The 18,865-nt window shown below is 35.8% G+C and overlaps 1 non-coding gene across 1 annotated transcript; it reads left to right on the top strand.

Moving 5' to 3' along the window:
- The first annotated feature begins 9,470 nt into the window (after positions 1-9,470).
- LOC124889078 lies at positions 9,471-9,577 on the top strand. Its single transcript, XR_007047695.1, has one exon. It is a non-coding gene; the product is annotated as a small nucleolar RNA R71 (small nucleolar RNA).
- Positions 9,578-18,865: the final 9,288 nt, after the last annotated feature.

Raw genomic sequence — 18,865 nt, 5'->3', positions numbered from 1 at the left:
CGAAAAGCCTACCCACGAGGCTACTTATATGGTGTAGGTTGCACCAACATGGCATAGGTAGATTGGTAGGTTTTATATATTCAAACTTCAGAGAATCAAAAGTTGATGTGATGATTCTGTTATTTATGAAGCGTCACCTATGGACCATAGGTACTACCTATGACAGCGTGGGTATCAGTACAAGTGCAAGAAAATTGAAATTCAAAGAAGTTGCAAGGTTGAGGGTTTCCTAGTACCTATGATGAGGAAACCTATGGGGCGTAGGTACTACCTATAGGTACCTGTACATGAGAAAAAGATGCAAATTGGTGAAGACTGGGACCTACAATTGCAACCTACGTGGCATAGGTGCCACTTACAACCCGTAAGTGGCCATTGACTTAGTTTTCTTGTACATTTTGGTTTAGATTTCTAGGGGTTTTATGTATGATAAATACTCTTTTGTGTTTTTACTCAATTTACATACTCATACTATTCACAAACATATATTTAATTCTAAGATTGACTCTAGATCTTGGAATCTCCTTGGATCTTTGAATCACTTTGTTCTTGGTTTGTGGTTGATTAATTGATTTGAGACTTTGGGTTTTATTTGTCAATTATTTTGAGATTTTTCATAGGTTTTATTTATTGAATTCCATAGATTGTTTAGGAACCATAAGCAGTGCCCAATCACCGATATTAACCCATATTTGGACTTGTTTCAAGAGCTAAAACGTGTTATTCGTATTACATTTCATCCCTAATGTCTTCCATATCTAACAAACGCGATTAGTGATCTAGGGTGAATTTCTGACGGATTTGGACTAAATTGGGGGCATGATATGAAGCAAGTGATGATTGACACTGTGGAATTGGTCATCTTGATGGGGAAAGGCACTTTTAGTGGGTCAAAAAAAGCATTCAGAGAAGAACTAGAGCAAGTGTAGAAGAAAAGAACTGTGCCTTAGCCAAATTTTAGAAGTGGAATTCTAATTTGTCGATGCAATAGCAATGCGGCGCGTTGGCATCATCGACGCGATAAGTAACGTGATGCTTTGGTTATTCTCGTGCAGTCTAATTTTGTCCTAGTATAAAAGGAACACATGAACACAATTTCAGACACTCTTGGAAAAGCATAGCAGCGGCGGAAAACACAAAAATCTCTCTCTTAGGGTTCTTAGAATTTCTTTTGAACTCTTTCACTCCAAGATTAATTTTTGGTATGATTAATTACTTTTTTTTATGTTGAATTCAAACATGAGTGGATAAACACCCTTGTTCTAGGGTTTAGGTCAAGAACATGATTACTCTTTGATCTTCTTTATCGTAATTTCTTGTTGGATTATTGTATGGGTTATTCTTAATTTCTTGAGCTTACTATTTTGATGAGTGACCACCATTAAAATAAATCTATATTTCTATATGAATCTGAGAGGACAATCATGGGATAGAATAAAGGAATTAAGGAGCAAGGTTCTTACCTTTTTATAAAATAAGGGTTTTGAATTAGCATCTAGGATAGGGATATACCTAGGAGCCTTGTTTGGTTCAATTATAAGAAGATAGTTGTATCCATCTAGATGAATTGTTGCATCTCTGTTGGTAGCTGTAGTTGCAATATTCATATAGATAGAAAAACATCACAAATCAGAAATAAAGATGAAATTGTCTAACCAACATAAACATACGAAAAAAGAGAAAAAAGAATGAGGATTCTACCACCCCACACTTAAAAGGAAGCACTATCCCAGTGCTTGTAAAATAAGCATAGTATGAAGTGGGGAGGGACTCCCTGATCACATGTCAGCCACGTCAGCATCAGAATCCTCATCTCTCAAGTCTACATCATCACCTGCATCCTCCTCCTATGACTCATCATCTAAATTATATAGCTACCTTTCCTCGTCTGTGGGAACATCATCATCAATCGGCTCAACAAAATTAGGAACTATCCTTAGCATGGTCTAGGAAAGATACCTGAGTAGATAGTCCATCTCTACAACTCAAATCTCCTGCTGGATAGCAGGACACCCACTAATCTGCAGCTGCAATATTTGAAGCCTATACATCCGGGAAGTAATCTCATCATTCTGATCCTGGCGCTCGAGTATAGTCGTTGTACCACCATAAGGTGCACTCCCCTTAGTACAGCACAAATCCAGCGGTCTAGTGTTTACCGCTAGTTTATAATCAATGTCCTCCTCCTCAACACCATGCTCCCACAAAAACTGTGTCAATAGTCCACCAAAACCATATTGGCAAGTTCCCTGGAACCTTGATTTCCTCAAACCTGAGAAGATGACCACACCCACATTCACATCAACATCATAATGCATAGGGTCATAAATGAGACATACCCTGTAATGTGTCACTTCAGTCAAATGCATCTTGTGGACAAGGCAATCATATATAATCTTGGCCCATAAGCGGGCCTCCCTATTTATATGAGTAAAGGAAAGGGACACATGAGTGTTGTTTTCCTTATGATGTTCCCATCGGGAAGTCGAATGGGTGCCATATAATAAATGTCAAATATGTGCATAGGGTGGCTCAACTTTAATCAACTTTAGTGGTTCAGCATTAACCTCGGCCATTCCTACGAGAACATTCAAAGTGTTAGCAGTAAAAGTGACAACCTTACTCCTTATCTCAACTTCTAAGTCCCTTTGGCGCGGGTCCTAGTTTACATAAAATTCATGTACAAGGATCAGATTACATTCAGTGGGATGCTCGAACAAGAAGTGCATATGTAGTGCCTCTATTTTGCGCACCATACTCAGGAATTCTTTCAGCAAGCTTAGTGGATCAATGAACTGGTCCGCCGAATATTTTGACTCCTTATGTAATAAATAATATTTATTTCCTGCTTCTACAACCCCTTTCTTTCCATACCTTCTAAATTTCCCACGTGGGATAGGTGGGGGTTGGGGAACACGATTAGCTAGCCTACTCTTTTTGCATCTTGGATCGGAGGATCATCCACAGCCTTACCCTTTCTTTGTTGACTACACATTTCACCTGGTAATCACAGCAGTCAACAAACCATTAAACATGGCTCCTTGGTTAAACTAACCAACACTAAGTATGAAATCCACCCCATACTTAGTTGCTAACACTGGTGCACAAGTAGGGGAACTAGGGTACTTAGACTTTCCCTATTCAATATAATTCGCATAAACATAACTTTTCCAACAATGGAGCAAGGATCATTTCAAATAATTATTCCATAATAGGGTAGAGACAATCCGCATTTCTTTACCTAAACAATGTTATGTGCACCATATTTCATATGCCAATCTAATCAAACTTCCATTCATGCATGCATCTACTCAAGCTAACACCTCAACACAAATTTATTCACAATGACTAGCATGAAATTAATTCATTGGATGACATATTACAATTCATACCAACTCCTAAGTGCATATTTTAACACGCCACCCCACACTAAACAAACCCCCAAAGTACTTTGACTACCCTTGTTCATTATTAATGTGCATAGGCACAATTTCCCCTATATCAAAACAATTTGAACGTAACCTTCTTTTAATTTTTCACATCCATGGGCATCCTCATTTCATCAAACAACTCAAATAATACCCTGACATCTAAACAAAACCACTCTAATAATAATTCGCATGAACTAAATTCCAGGGCACACATATCACCACAATTGTACAATAACTAAGAAAATTAAGAGTGGTTGGGGTACCCCACACTTAACTAGTATCATGGTTGTGCAACTACATCACCTCGAGGTACTCAGACTTCCCTCATTATCAAGATACACCATATACAAATTTAGGCTCCATACCCACTCACAGTTTCTAATGTAAAATTAGTCCATATATGCAAAACACCTTAACAAATCATAGGATAGCAGGTTCATCCATCAATGCATAAATACTAGCCCAACATAATCTCATAACTCATGTAATAAAAAATCATACATCATGGCATAAATCAATTACTAATCATCAAGTATAACTAAATTTGGTCGATTCTTGTACTTTATCTAGCAAAAGAATTAGAGTGGAGCACTTACCTTGCAATTATTTGAAGAAGATAAAGATGAATTTCATCTTTGCTCAAGAACTAAGAGTAAAATTTAGAAGATAATATTTGAGGGAAAGATATTTACGTAGGCGGCTAGGGTTTCTAATTAAAGGGGAATGTGGGAGCCTAAAGGGGTATTTATAGATATCACACGGCTGGGACACCATTTTGTCACATTGGTAAACATGTTGGGTACCGATGCGATACATCACTATTATATTGGTGTTTTGAATTTGATGTTTAAAAATTTTGCTAAGTGTCTTTTTTGGACAAGCGACGTGACGCGTCAGTAATCGCGTTGACTGGCAATGCGACAGGACGATATCGAATTGAGTTACTAGAATTTTGCCCCCAAATTTTTTTTCTAAGTGTTGGGCATGGTCAAATTGATGTGACGCATTGGGTAACTCATTGGGGTACTAGAAATTTCCCTCTAAAATTTTCATTATTTGGGGGAATATTTTATTCCTCCTTACCTTTTTCACCTTATAGCAATTATGTCACTTTTTCCAGGGCTCTCAGTTGAAATCGTCAACCACCAATTTTCTCATTCCTGTATGTTAAGAAAAAGAACAAACTAAATAGGAAAAAGTGGGTTGCCTCCCACGACGCCTTATTTTTGGTCGTGGCATGACTCATCTTTTTGTATTTTTACTTTTATTTTTTCCCTTTCTTTTCTAACAATTAAAAATTAAACAACACTATTACATTACATTCATGGATTACCTCCCATGTAGTGCCTCAGTTTACGTCATGGCACAACTCAGTTTAATCTCACTCATCTGCAAAAATGATGGATACATTATTCTTATCTTCATAGTTCATACAATAATGCTTCATACATTGTCCATTAAACAAGAACTTCTCATTATTTTCCATGTTCCACAACTCTACTGCACCATAAGATGTCATATGCACTACCTTAAAAGGGCCAGACCACTTAGATCGTAACTTACCCGAAAATACTTTCAACCTCAAATTAAAGAGCAAAACAAGTTGTACAGATTCAAAAACTCTATAAAGGATATGCTTGTCATGCCATTTTTCGGTCTTCTCTTTACACAGTTTGTCATTCTCATAAGTTTGGAGATGAAACTCATCAAGTTTGAAAATCTACAATAATCTCTTCTCTCCCGCGGCCTTTATATCAAGACTCAGCTTTTTCACAGCCTAATAAGCTTGATGTTCCATCTCTACAGGCAAATGACAGGGTTTCCTATAAACTAAGCGATATGGAGAGTTACCTATAGGTGTCTTATAAGTTTTCCTATAAGTCCATTGTGCATCATCTAGATTTTCATCCCAATCTCTTTGCTGACTTGATAGTCTTCTGAAGCATCTGCTTTATCTCCCAATTGGATACCTTTATTTGACCACTTGTTTATGGATGGTATGCAGTGGCCACCTTGTGCCTAACACCATATTTAGCTAGAAGATTTTTAAAATTAGTGTTAATAAAATATGTACCTCAATCACTGATTATAGCTCTGGGAGTGCCAAACTGGGAGAACATATGCTTCTTGACAAATTTCAATACAACTCTTGCATGATTAGTGGGACAAGCTGCAGCTTCCACCCACTTGGATACATAATTGACTACAACCATAATATACAAGTTGCCATTGGATGGTGGTAATGGTCCCATAAAATCTATCCCCCAAACATAAAGTACCTCAACTTTAAGAATGTTGTTCAGGGGCATCTCATGATGCCTTGAAATTGTACCTAACCTTTGCCACTAATCACAACCCTTCACGAAAGCCACTGCATCTTGGAAAAATGTTGGCCAAAATAAATTGGACTGTAATACTTTTCTGGCTATTCTTTAACCCCCATGATGGCCACCATAAGGAGATGAATGGCACTTCTGTAGCACTTGTGTAAATTTAGCTTCTAGAACACATCTGCGTACAATTCCATCAGGACCCTTCTTGAAAAGATATGACTCATCCATATGTAAGCATAAGAATCATGTCACAATTTCTTTCTCTATTGAATTGTGATTTCTAGAGGGTATAACTCACACACTACTAAGTTCATGATGTCTGCATACCACGAAACTTCACTTACCTTTATAGACAATAATTTTTCATTTGGAAAATCTTCCCGAATAAAAGGAGTGTCATCAATAATGTTATCAAGATTCTCTAGCCTTGACAAATGGTCTGCAACCTGATTCTCTACTCCTTTTTTATCACACACTTCCAAGTCAAATTCTTGAAGAAATAAAATCCACCTGATCAACTTTGGTTTTACATATTTTTTTAACAAGTATTTAATAGCAGCATGGTCTGTGTGAATAATAAGCTTGGTACCTATCAAGTAAGATCTAAATTTGTCGAATGCATAAACTAGTGCTAGCATCTCCTTTTCTATGACTGTGTAATTTATCTAGGAACCATTCAAGACTTTACTTTCATAATAAATAGAAAAAAATATCTTGTCTTTTATCTGCCCCATAACTGCTCCCACAACTACATCGTTTGCATCATACATTAGCTCGAACGGTAGCTCCCAGTCTAGAGAAATTAAGATGGATGTTTCTGTCAGTTCTTCTTTAGATTCTCAAAATATTCTTGACAATTAGCCCCAAAATCAAACTTGGATTCTTTTTCTAATAATTTACCTATAGGCTTGCAATCTTAGAAAAATTATGAATATACTAGTTGTAGAAACCCACATGACCTAAGAAACTTTGCACTCCCTTCACGGTTACCAGATGTGGCGGCTTGTCAATCACTTTGATTTTGTCTTTATCAACTTCAAGTCCTATACATGAAACCTTATGGCCAAGGACTATTCATTCCTTAACCAAAAAATAGCATTTTTCCTAATTTAGCACCAGATTTGTCTCTTCACAACGAGCTAGGACTCGATCTAGATTCTGCAAGTATACCTCAAAATAATTACCGTAAATACAGAAGTCATCCATGAATACCTCAATAAATCATTCAACCATGTTGTAGAAAATTGCCATTATGCATCTCTGAAATGTTGCAGGTGCATGAGGCCAAAAAGTATGCGTCTGAACGCATATATACCATATGGGAAAGTAAAAGTAGTCTATTCTTGATCCTCTGGTACAATGGTGATCTAATTATATCCTAATTAACCATTAATAAAAATCGTAGTACTCCTGCCCTATCAGCTTATCCAACATTTGATCCATAAATAAGATAGGATAGTGATTCTTTCTTGTGGCTTCATTTAGCATTCAGTAGTCAATACAAATCCTCCATCCAGTCACCATACAAGTTGGAATCAGCTCATTAGCTTCATTGGTTACCACAGTCATCCCACCTTTCTTTGGGACACAGTGTACTGGGATTACCCACTTGTTGTCAGAAATTGGGTAAACAATCCCTCTATCAAGCCACTTGATAACTTCTTTGTGTACCACTTCCTTCATCACCAGATTTAATCTTTGTTGTTGCTGCACCCTTGGTTTTTAACCTTCTTCAATTTATATGTCGTGCATGCAAAAAGTTGGATTTATCCTGATAATATCAAACATCTGCCACCCAATAGCTTTCCTTACCTATACATCAAATAAACCTGCAGACAAAATAATAGGCAAGGTATCATTGTCACCAAGGTAAACATATATCAATTTAGGAGGAAGAACATTAAGCTCTAATTTTGGAGCTTCATCAATTAAAGTTTTAGGCAATGTGCATGTTCAATGGCTCAGATGCCAAATTTCTAGTTTCAATAACTACCAAATTCATAACTTAAACCAATGTAAACGCCTCTACATCTCCATAAATATCATGACACACCAAATCTCACTCTATTGGATCATCAGACAACAACAACCTAAGATTTGTATCATGGTCTATAACAGATATAGTAGATAACTCCTCCTATATAGTAGGAAATTTCAGTGACTTGTATACATCAAAAACCTCTAATTTATTATGTGCACTCATCGACATATTACCTGCCATCACATCAATAAGTGACTACCCTGTTACTAGGAATGGTTGCCCCAAAAATAAATGGAACAATCGGATCAACTTAAAAATCAAGAATCACAAAGTCTACTAGAAATATCAATGATCCCACATGAACTAAGACATCTTCAATAATTCCATATGGCCTAACAAGGGACTTGTCAGCCAACTGCAAAACAATGGTCATGGGTTTGGGACTCCCAAGACCCATCTTTCTGAATCAGGATGTAGGTATGAGATTGATGCTTGCTCTCAAGTCACATAATCCATGGGAACTTATGGTCTGCCCAATAGTGATATGCAAAGTAAAACTACTTGGATCCTTCAGCTTTGTGGGCAATTTTTTTTGTATCTTGGATGTTTACTCCTTAGTAAGTACAACTGTATCATACTCTATCAATCGGTTTGTGTTTTCCACTATGTCTTTCAGGTATTTTGTATATTTTGGAACACTCTGTAGAATATCAACTAGAGGAAGATTTACATGAACCTGTGTTAGAAGATCCAAAAATTTCATGTAACTAGCCTCCTCTTGGTGCTTTCTTTGCCTTTAAGGAAATGGTAAAGGTATAGTATTTGTCTCGACTTAAATTTCATCACCCGTAGCTTTTTCTTTACCCCTTTCTCCTTATTGTCTTTAGGATCATCATTAGTGGTAATGGGACTAACCTTTCCAAGTATCGCCTCCTTTAACTGCAACCCACTCCTTGTTGTAACTATATTTACCTGCTTTGGATTTGCCTTTATATCGCTAGGTAAGCCTCCATGAGGTCTTGAGTTTTGTGCTCCCATAATCTGACCTAATTGCAACTCCAGATTTCTAGTAATCAACTATTGACTCCTCTAATCTACTACAAATTATGCTTGATTAGCTAGAAGCTGCTTCATTATCTCCTCTATATTACTTGTTTGAGTAGTAACTTTATTATTCTAAACTTGTTGTTGATTCCGTTGCACTAGCCACTATACTGATAATTATTTTATGCCTGATTTCCACCTAATGAGGAATTAGGATAATTCCTCTAGTTGGGATTACATATATTACCGAAGTTCTGTTGTCTTGGATGATTTGCATTCCCCATATAATTAACAAAATCTGGATTAACCGCACAAGCATCCTCATTACTTCCACAAACCTCACACCAAGATTTTACCTATTGGACTGCATTAGCTATAGTTGTTGCTTAAGAAACCCCCAACTTCATGTTGTTCAACTGAGTAAGCATCAAATTTTGCATTGCTACAAGCTGAGTTGATAGAGCAGTGAACTGATCTACCTCTAACACACCTACAACCTTCTTATGAGAACTCCTCGAGTTAGCATTCCATTCAGGGTTCCCTTGTGAAATTCGATTCAGCAGTGTGTACAATTCATCATAAGTCTTCTTAAGATCTTGCTCACCTACTACTGAATCCAAGAGAATCTTGGTATTTGGCTCTATTCCCTTAATGAAAGTATGAACAAGAACATCATTAGAATGATGATGACAAGGGCAATATTAGAGCATACTTTTAAATCTCCCTAAAGCTTGGTAGATATTCTCTCTTTCTTTCTATGTGAAATTTGGAATCTCACTTCTTAACTATGTAGCCTTCCCTGATGGAAAGAATCAAATATGGAAATTTTGAGCTATATCTTCCCAAGAAGTAATTGAGAGTGGTGGTTCAGCATGTAACTGCCTCTTCACTTCCCCAATTAAATAAAAGGAACAGAGAGTCAGTCGGACATAATTAGTATTCACCCCTGCAGGAATGTAAGTATCACTTATTTCTAAGAAGGTCTATATGTGTTGCTGCGGGTCTTCATGTGAAAATACAACAATTTCCCAGCCCAATTTAGTCCCCATATTCTGCTTTAATTCAAATTGACCATCTAGATCAGGCTTGCGAATACGGTTAGTCGCATGGTTCATTAGTAGGATTGCTACCTCACAAACTGGTCTAGCAGTTGATTGAGCAGGAACAGCTAGGATGAAAAGAGCTGGGACATGTCCATCTTTTGGATCAATAGGATCATTTCTTTGTTTAGCCATTTGAACCTATTGAATTGGATAACGAGCTCTTCGCCACTATTAAAATACCAGTTCTAGTTTTCAAAAAGGCTCTACTAACTCTCTATCTCTCGCTACTCCTGTATTCAGCTAAACCTGCAAAAAACGGTCGCTAAGATCAAGTTGTTAACACTTAAACTTTCTTTCAAAAACCAAAAATTTAGCAAATTACTAATTATACTAATCCTCGGTAATGGTGCTAAAAACTTATTTTGTTCAAATGCATATGCAAGTGTGCATGATTGTACAAGTCATATAGTAACTTAGATAGTCAGATATCATTCCCACGAGGACTAAGCAACTATAAAATTAACCAACTTTTGTTTTAGACAAAGAGGTATTTAATGCTGTAAAGTATTAAGATGATTTTAAAATTGTGAACAAAAATGTAAATAAATAAAAAATAGCAATTTATGACAATAGCAAAGAAAGCAATGATTTTAAACAATAATGATGAGAATTCCAGGGTTGATGCACATCTAACTATCATACAATTCTGTCTTCTTTTCACATTCTAGTTTGTTATTGGGTTATTGATTCACAAAGTTTATGGTACGATCTTGGTCTCTTGACCTCAAATCCTATATCTATATGAATATTGCAACTACAGCTACCAACAGAGATGTAACAATTCATCTAGATACATACAACTATCTTCTTGCAATTGAACCAAACAAGGCTCCTAGGTATATCCCTATCCTAGATGCTAATTCAAACCCATTATTTTATAAAGGGGTAAGAACCTTGCTCCTTAGTTTCTTCTTTCTATCCCGTGATACTTCTCTAGAATTCACATAGAAATATAGATTATTCTAATGGTGGCCACTCATCATAACATTAAGCTCAATAAAATAACAATAACCCATACAAAAATCCAATAAGAAATTACAATAAAGAAGATCAAAGAGCAATTATTTTATTGACATAAACCCCAGACCAAGGGAGTTTAGCCACTCATGTTTGAATTCAAAATCAAAAATAAGTAATTAATCATTCCCAAAATTAATTTTGGAGAGAAAAAGTTCAAAAAAAATTCTAAGAACCCTAAGAGAGAGATTTTTGTATTTTTTGCCGCTGCTATGCTTTTCCAAAAGTGTTTGAAATTGTGTTCACGTGTTCCTTTTAGAATGGGAAAAAAATTACACTGCATAGGAATAATTGATTTGCTGCACTTTTTATCGCGTCAATGATGCAAATGCATCATGTTGCTATCACATCGAGACACTGAAATTCCACTTCTAAAATTTGGCTAAGACACAGTCCTTTTATTCTACTCTTGCTCCAGCTCTTCTCTGATTCTTTTCTTGACACACTAAAAATGCCTTTCCTAATCAAGATAACCAATTCCATAGAATTAATCATCACTTGCTTCATATCATGCCCCCAATTTAGTCCAAATTTGTTAGAAATTCACCTTGTATCACTAATCGCGTTGGTTAGATACGGAACATAATTATTGCTCAAATGTGATATGAATAGAAACTTTTAGATCTTGAACCAAGTCTAAATATAGGTGAATATCGGTAATTGGGCATATAAATACACCTAAGATCAAGCAGCTAATTCTCTTAGCTAGGGTTATAGGAACCCTGACAAAATAACAAATCGGGGAAGTGTGAAGTTTATATAAATTATTATTTACACTTGCATTGTGATATTTATCAATTTAATTACTTTTATAGAGATGTCCAATAATCAAAACCTATTTGTATTTGAGATAGTCTTCACAAGAGAGATTGAGATTGGGAAAAAAGACTGATAGTTAATCGACGAGCAGAACTTGACCGAGGTAGAAGAGATAAAGCTCTAGTACCCCCAATTTTTCAATTCTTTCCAGCATATGAAGATCTAGATTAAGAATTTAGGCATGTGGAGCATATTGAGACAAGAGCTATAATTCCTCCTTCATTACCCAGGGGGTAAAGTTCGACATTACTAGTGGTATGATCCAGTTGTTGAATCTGAAAGGTGATTTTGCTGGCTTGCGGACTGATAATGCTAACATGCACCTCATTAATTATTTTTGAATTTTCACTTCATACACTATACCTAGGGTGGATCAGGAAGCTCTGAGACTCAGGTTATTTCTATTTGATGTAACTAGTGAAGCAACATTATGGTTAGAGAAACTATCTCGTGGTTCCATTACTATTTGGAATGAGTTAAGAAATTACTTTTTATATGATTTTTCCCTCTATCCAGAATGCTAAAGTTGAAGTATTAGATCTATAATTTCAGGCGGTCACATTCTGAATCGCTATATGAGTCATGGTTTTGGTTTAAGAAGAAGTTGATGATGGTGCCTAATCATAGAATTTTAGGGTGAAATTTGTTAGAGATTTTCTACGATGATCTGAGTACCAGTTCCATAGCTATGGTGAATGCTATTATTGGTGGAGCATTTATGAACCTGAATTGGTAGGTATCATCAAAAATCTTAGACTGGATCACTCTTACCAATCGAGGGTAGCATACTTAGAAGGAAGAGATAGGTGCCTATACTTATGCTATTAGTGCTTCCAATGAGCCTTGAGTGGTATATGATTCAGTGTCTCAAGAGGCCGCACATCTGTAGACAGAGAATGGGTCACTAATTAAATAATTTGCCACAGAGAGTTTTAAGAAGGTGAATGTCGTGGGCATATAAGAAAAGCTTAAAGGTCATATGATTTTGAGATGGATGATGAGGAAAAATACCTAGATAGAGAATTAGTGGGTTTCCAAGACAAGGCCCAATCATCCTATTAAGATAATTAGATCATGAGGCAAGGGAATTAAGGTCAGAACTATTATGGTGATAGATATAGGGATCAAAGTAGAAAGAGATAGTGACTGGAGATATAAGGATGATTATAAGGAGAAGTGTAATAACCCTTAAGGTAACTTTCTATATTTTTGTAAAAAAATTTCCATTAGAGCTTTTCTATAGATGCCCAAAGTCATTTATGACTTGCTGGAACTAACAGTGCGGTTTCTAGGCAGTTCGTCTATTTTTAAAGCCAATTCCCTATTTTAAGGTCTTCATTGATTCCAAATGGCCACCAAAAGAAAACTTTAATAAAACAATCTCGTATGGAAATTATGAATGTTCTAGAAACTCTATAATAACAATTTTAGTCTAGGTAGACCTTTGGTTTGGGTTCCGAGGCACCCGGGCTCATTCAACCTATTAGTTGAAAAGTTAAGAAAATGAATTATGGGTGTGGGATCCATATTTGGTTGAAACAAACTCGGATGGAAATTATGAGTGCGCCAACATATCTGAAATGTCAAATTTTATGTAGTTACATAGTTCATTTGCATTTATGAGATTCTGAATGAATCTCGAGCACCCAGTCGAGTCCTTGCCCATTGTGGACTTGGAAAATCTATTGCACCAGGTTTCTGCTACACTATGATAGCGGCACTTTGGACCATTATTGCAACTCGCTTTATAGAGTATATACCACAATCATGAAAAGGTGTCACAATTGTGATTCATGTGGTAGAAAAAAGATGGTGTGATTGCGATAGCGACCCCCAAGTATGTGGACGTGGTATAAAAGGATCCATTTCTATGATTTTGGGCCATTTTTCATCACTCCCTTGAGAGCTAAGAACCTTAAATAGTGTTAGAGCATAAAATTGAAGCTTGTTGGTGATTGGAACGCTAGATAAATATTTATTTTCGTGATTATCTTCTAATTTAAGGTAAGAATTTACCCTTTTCTTTATAAAAGTTCTTAATTTATTACTTAAAAACCCTAGACAGTTTATGGCTCAACTTTAGACCAAATTTAGCTCTCGACTTTAGACCAAATTTAGCTTATTTTTCACTCATATATGAGGGTAATTATTCCTTTAACTTGATATTATGTTGGGTTGACTTTTGAAATGCAATTTTTGTAAGTGGAACCCGCGTGAGGTTTTGGTATGATTTTTGGACCCGATGCACAATGGTGAAATGGGTATCATTATTCTCGTATTGATGAGTAGAGTGTGTTTTTGGATAGCTTAAAATCTTGAGGAGGCTTCTTAGAAGTAAAAAGTAGTAGTTTAACAATTTGTTGAGCTCTCTTTGGTGTTGAGGTAGGATAGGTTTTTTCCTTGTTAGATTGAGCTATTTCATAGTATTCTTATGATATTGTGTTAGATTTGGGATAGGTTTTAGGTGTAGGATTGATGAAATGCAAGATTTGAGTTAGTTGGATCGTGTAGGCTAAATTAACATCATAGAGTTGAATTACTAAGCTTGAACAATCAATAAAGAGAAACCCGGAATAAAGGACTATGAACAATCATACTAAGATATTGAACTTCATTGGTTCGATTACTCATCTTAGTTGTTAATTTGTAGGGTTTATAGTATGATCATGATATCCCGGTCCTTTAATCTTTTACCTAACTGGACATTACAACTACATCATTGAGCGGGAATATAATAATCCATTTATATGCATTAATATGTCATTCTTCAAGTGAACCAAACAAGCCTTCTAGGTATATCCCTATCCTTGATACTAATTCAAATCCCTTATTTTATAAAAGAATAAAAACCTTGCTCTATTTTCCATTATGTTCTATCCTCTTATTCCTCCTCCCGAGCTCACAGACGATAATGGATGTATTCTAAGGGTAGCTAATTCTTAAAATAGTTATAACAAGGATATATAAACAACCAAATCAATTCAAATCAATAGTAATCATGTTATTGGCCATAACCCTAGAAAAGGGCTTTTATCCACTTATGAACATAACCGTAATCAAGATAAATGAATACCTGATAAAATCTATGAATAATCTAAAGTAAAGAAAGAAAAACCTAATTTGAAGTGTTTTCCATCCCCTCTCCAAGTTTTAAAGTCATCCAAGGTATTTAACATCAAGTTCAAGTGTTCTTTTTATAGGAGGACAAGTTGCCCATATTTGGAATAGGGCATCAACCCTCTCATTCCCATGTAAAAGGTTGTGCAACACGCTGCTTAATCCCATAAAATAGGGTGTGCTACACTCTTCTTATTCCTATGAAATGGGGTGTTCAATGTGCTTATTATTCATATAAAATGGGGTGTGTGACGTGATACTTATTCCCTTGAAATGGGGTGTGCGACGTGGCTCCATAGTGGTGACACACTGGAAAGTCATTTTGTAAGCCATCTTGACGTCTAAACTTGTCTTATACATTTGTCCTTCCATCCGAAGAAATATGGTGTTGTTTGTACTTGATTTCCAGCTTGTGAATCATCCATATATCATCATAATAAACTCACCAAGCATCCTATAGCATCAAACACCACGGATTAGAGGTCAAAACAACACAAATGAACTAGAAACTTAAGCTAAGAACTAGTTGCCCTTTCTGATCTTTAACTTATTGTTAGACTCTAGGATTGATACAATATAATCTTGAACATTATAAACACGTTGTTTCACACATAATTACAAAATAATTAATGTAGGGACTCATTACAGTCACCACAATCCATCGAGATCAACTAGTGAAACACCTAGCTCAAGCTCGTAACTATAGTTTTCTCATTTGAACTATAAGTGACCAAAATAAGTACAAACTTGTTTGAAAGACACCATAAACATTTCCATCAAATACTTAAACACTTGGATGCTCAATTATATACTTATTCACCCATTAAACACACAAGTAGTCCTAACAACAAGTCTAAATGAGCTAGAATAACAACTTTAAAGTGTATAAATTCACCTCAGGTCATCACCCTACACATAAAGCCTTGTTCGTTATAGAAAAACTCTTTACTCTAAGCATCATAAGCTAAGGTAACTCCACACTTCTACTACAAGCAAAACACTCAAGCTAGTACTACAGTGACTACATTAAATGCAAGTTCCTATACTAAGCATGTTACAAACATAATTAACAGTTCAAGATTACTATTCCAAAACATATTAGCCTCAAGAATTGACTCACCTAGTTAGAAAAGTCATACATATTGTTCAATCAAAGACATCATACAAATCACCCAACTATCATCAAACATGTTCCCTCATAATAAGAGAGTTACCCATAATCACTCACATAAATTCAATTTATTACAGATTGGGTACCAAAAACAAATTATGCTCACTCTCATAACAAATTTACAAGTTACACAAGAGGAACCATAGGCTTGCCCTTAGTGTAGTTCTCCACTAATATAAGAATGATGAAGCTTACAATTAACTAGATCTTTAAGGGTTGTACTGTAGGCTAAGGGATGGGTAGGAACAATTTTGATCAAGAATAATAACTATATTCCCTAAGAAATTTAACACATCACACTCTTCATTAAACTCACCTTTAATAAATAATTTCCAGCACTACCCTTATCTTTTGTTTTACCTCATCTCATTAAGCTTATTCACATACTCTATGGTGGGAGTATTATTTATTAATTCATGATTCAATTTTACTCTTCTTCACATCCTCTTTACGTTATGCACCCCTATGATAGCCACCCTCAACTTAAGCATTTGCTTTAGTTGAGGTGCACAATATCCAAGGAGGACCAGGGCCAAAACAAGTTCATTGTAAGACAACTGTGCTAAAAATGGGAATTTTATTAGCACAAATTTCTCTAACTCCCAACCATAACACATCAATTGTACATACCAGTAACTATTACTTAGGGGCTTCATTTCACCATTCTCCTACTTGAATATCAAACTTTATAACTCAATTAATTTTTTACACTAAAGAACTGAGGAGCTTTGGATCAAATTAAGATCTATCAAATAAGGGGATAAAGGATACATATAAGGCTACCAAAATAAATAAGATAAAGGCTCAATGGGGTTAACTAGGATGATGCACAAGGGTAGGTATGAGAGGGTATAAAATATGACTATCAAAGAGACACCTATATCATCTCCTAAATCCATACTCTTTATTTCACTTTGCATACACACCAGGAAAGTTCTAGACATAAAGTCCAACAAGGAATACAAAACAACCTCACACACATATGGCACATGCTCAACTCAAGTAGGACCATCATAGACTCTCAACCAAATATTCACATGAATTAAACATTAAGCCAACAAGTACAAGAGTCATAATCATGAGTCTAGGAGACTCAAAAGTAATAATTTACATAATAAACATGCTTTTACAACCAAAACACTTGCATCATGCAGTCGAATAAAGCACCAAATAGAGCATCTTTCTTATTCCTAACACAAAAAGTTTTAAAATAACTCCTACAACTGGGAATTTCTCCACCCTACACATAAATATCAACTTTGCCCCTAAAGTATACTTTAAAAGTAAAGATAGAAATACACCCCGAGGCCCTTAGGCCTAGATAGTACCATCTTAATACATCAACGGGGTCAAGGGACCTAACACTTAGTCTTTTCTATGCTCCTTAGCTTAGGTTTTCTGGTACTCAGACTTTTTATCAACCTGCAACTCAATAAAAACAATAAACTACTAAAGTAAAAACTAAAAATTCTAGAAATAAAACCTACCCTAACATGGGTTGCCTCCTAAATAGCGCCTGATTTAGTGTCGCGGCACCACCTAATCTTCTTAGCTATTTTCCTTTATCCCCTTTCTCCTACTTGTAGGCCATCATCTTATTCATCTCTTACATCATGAGTAAGAAATTTCAAGGTCAAAAACTCTTTCAATAATAGACTTTTCAGGATCATCAATCTACATTAGTTCAGGATGGGGTATTTGTGGCTTAGGAAACTCAATGAGGAATTCTAAAGAGGTCTTTTGTGGAAAAAACTCCACCACTCCATACTTATCCCCTTCAATTGATATAATCATTCACAAATCTTTTTAGTATGATAGTATGTTTAGTGGTTTGTGAACTTTGAAAACCATTTCTTCATAATCTAACCTCATTGTGAGTGTGCCCTATCTCACATCTGTTAATGCTCCTCCAGTTGCCAAGAATGGACATTCCAAGAGGAATGACACTCTTTTAATTTCATGAAAATCTAAAATAATAAAATCAGCAAGAATAGTAAAATTATCAACCTTGATGAGAACATCCTCTAAAATTTCTTCAGGATGGGGCTAGGGACCGGTCTACCAATTAGATTATCAAATAGCTTGGTCTCGCCTTCCCAAGACCAAAGTTTTGAACAAGGATAGGTACATCAATTTTATGCTTGCCCCCAAATCACTAACTTTGTAGACTACCTCATTGTTGCCAATTTGAATAGGGAGCGTGAAACTCCCAGGATCTTTAAGCTTTTTGGGCATTTTTTGCATCACCACAGAACTACACTTCTCATTGGGTGTTACTGTCTCAACATCCTATAGCTTAAATATATCAGTGACCATGTCCTTCAAGTACTTAGCATACTTGGGAATTCCTTACAAAATATCTAAAAAGATAGGTTAATGTAAAGTTCTATGAATGAGTTAAATAACTTCTTGAAGCATGCATACTCTTTTGCTTTTCTAAGCCTCTGTGGAAAAGGTGGTGGTGGTATCTCCATCACCTATTCAACAACTTTTTTTTTCGAGTACTCAGACATCCTCAAATTTTTAGAAACTTTGTTATCTATCTGTTGAGGGACCAACTCCATATCTACCTCCTTGGTTTTCTTTGGGGGTTCTTATTTGATCTCTTTATGACTTCTCAAAGTGATGGCCATTACATTTTTAGGAGATTCAGTGTAACTTGGAAAACCACCTTGATGCCTGGTATTTTACGCTCCTGCTATCTGACCTATCTGTATCTCTAAGTTATTTGTAATAATCTACTTGCTCTTCATAACTACTGCCAACTGTTCTTGAGCAGGCATAATTTTTTCCAATATCTCTTCTATATTGCTAGTTTGAGTCATGGTCTAATTCCCTTAAACATATTG

The sequence above is a fragment of the Capsicum annuum genome, chromosome 11 (genome assembly GCF_002878395.1).
Source record: "Capsicum annuum cultivar UCD-10X-F1 chromosome 11, UCD10Xv1.1, whole genome shotgun sequence".
In the NCBI taxonomy this organism is placed as follows: domain Eukaryota; kingdom Viridiplantae; phylum Streptophyta; class Magnoliopsida; order Solanales; family Solanaceae; genus Capsicum; species Capsicum annuum.
The sequence above is the reverse complement of the archived record's forward strand: the minus strand, read 5'-3'. Positions and strand labels throughout refer to the sequence as shown.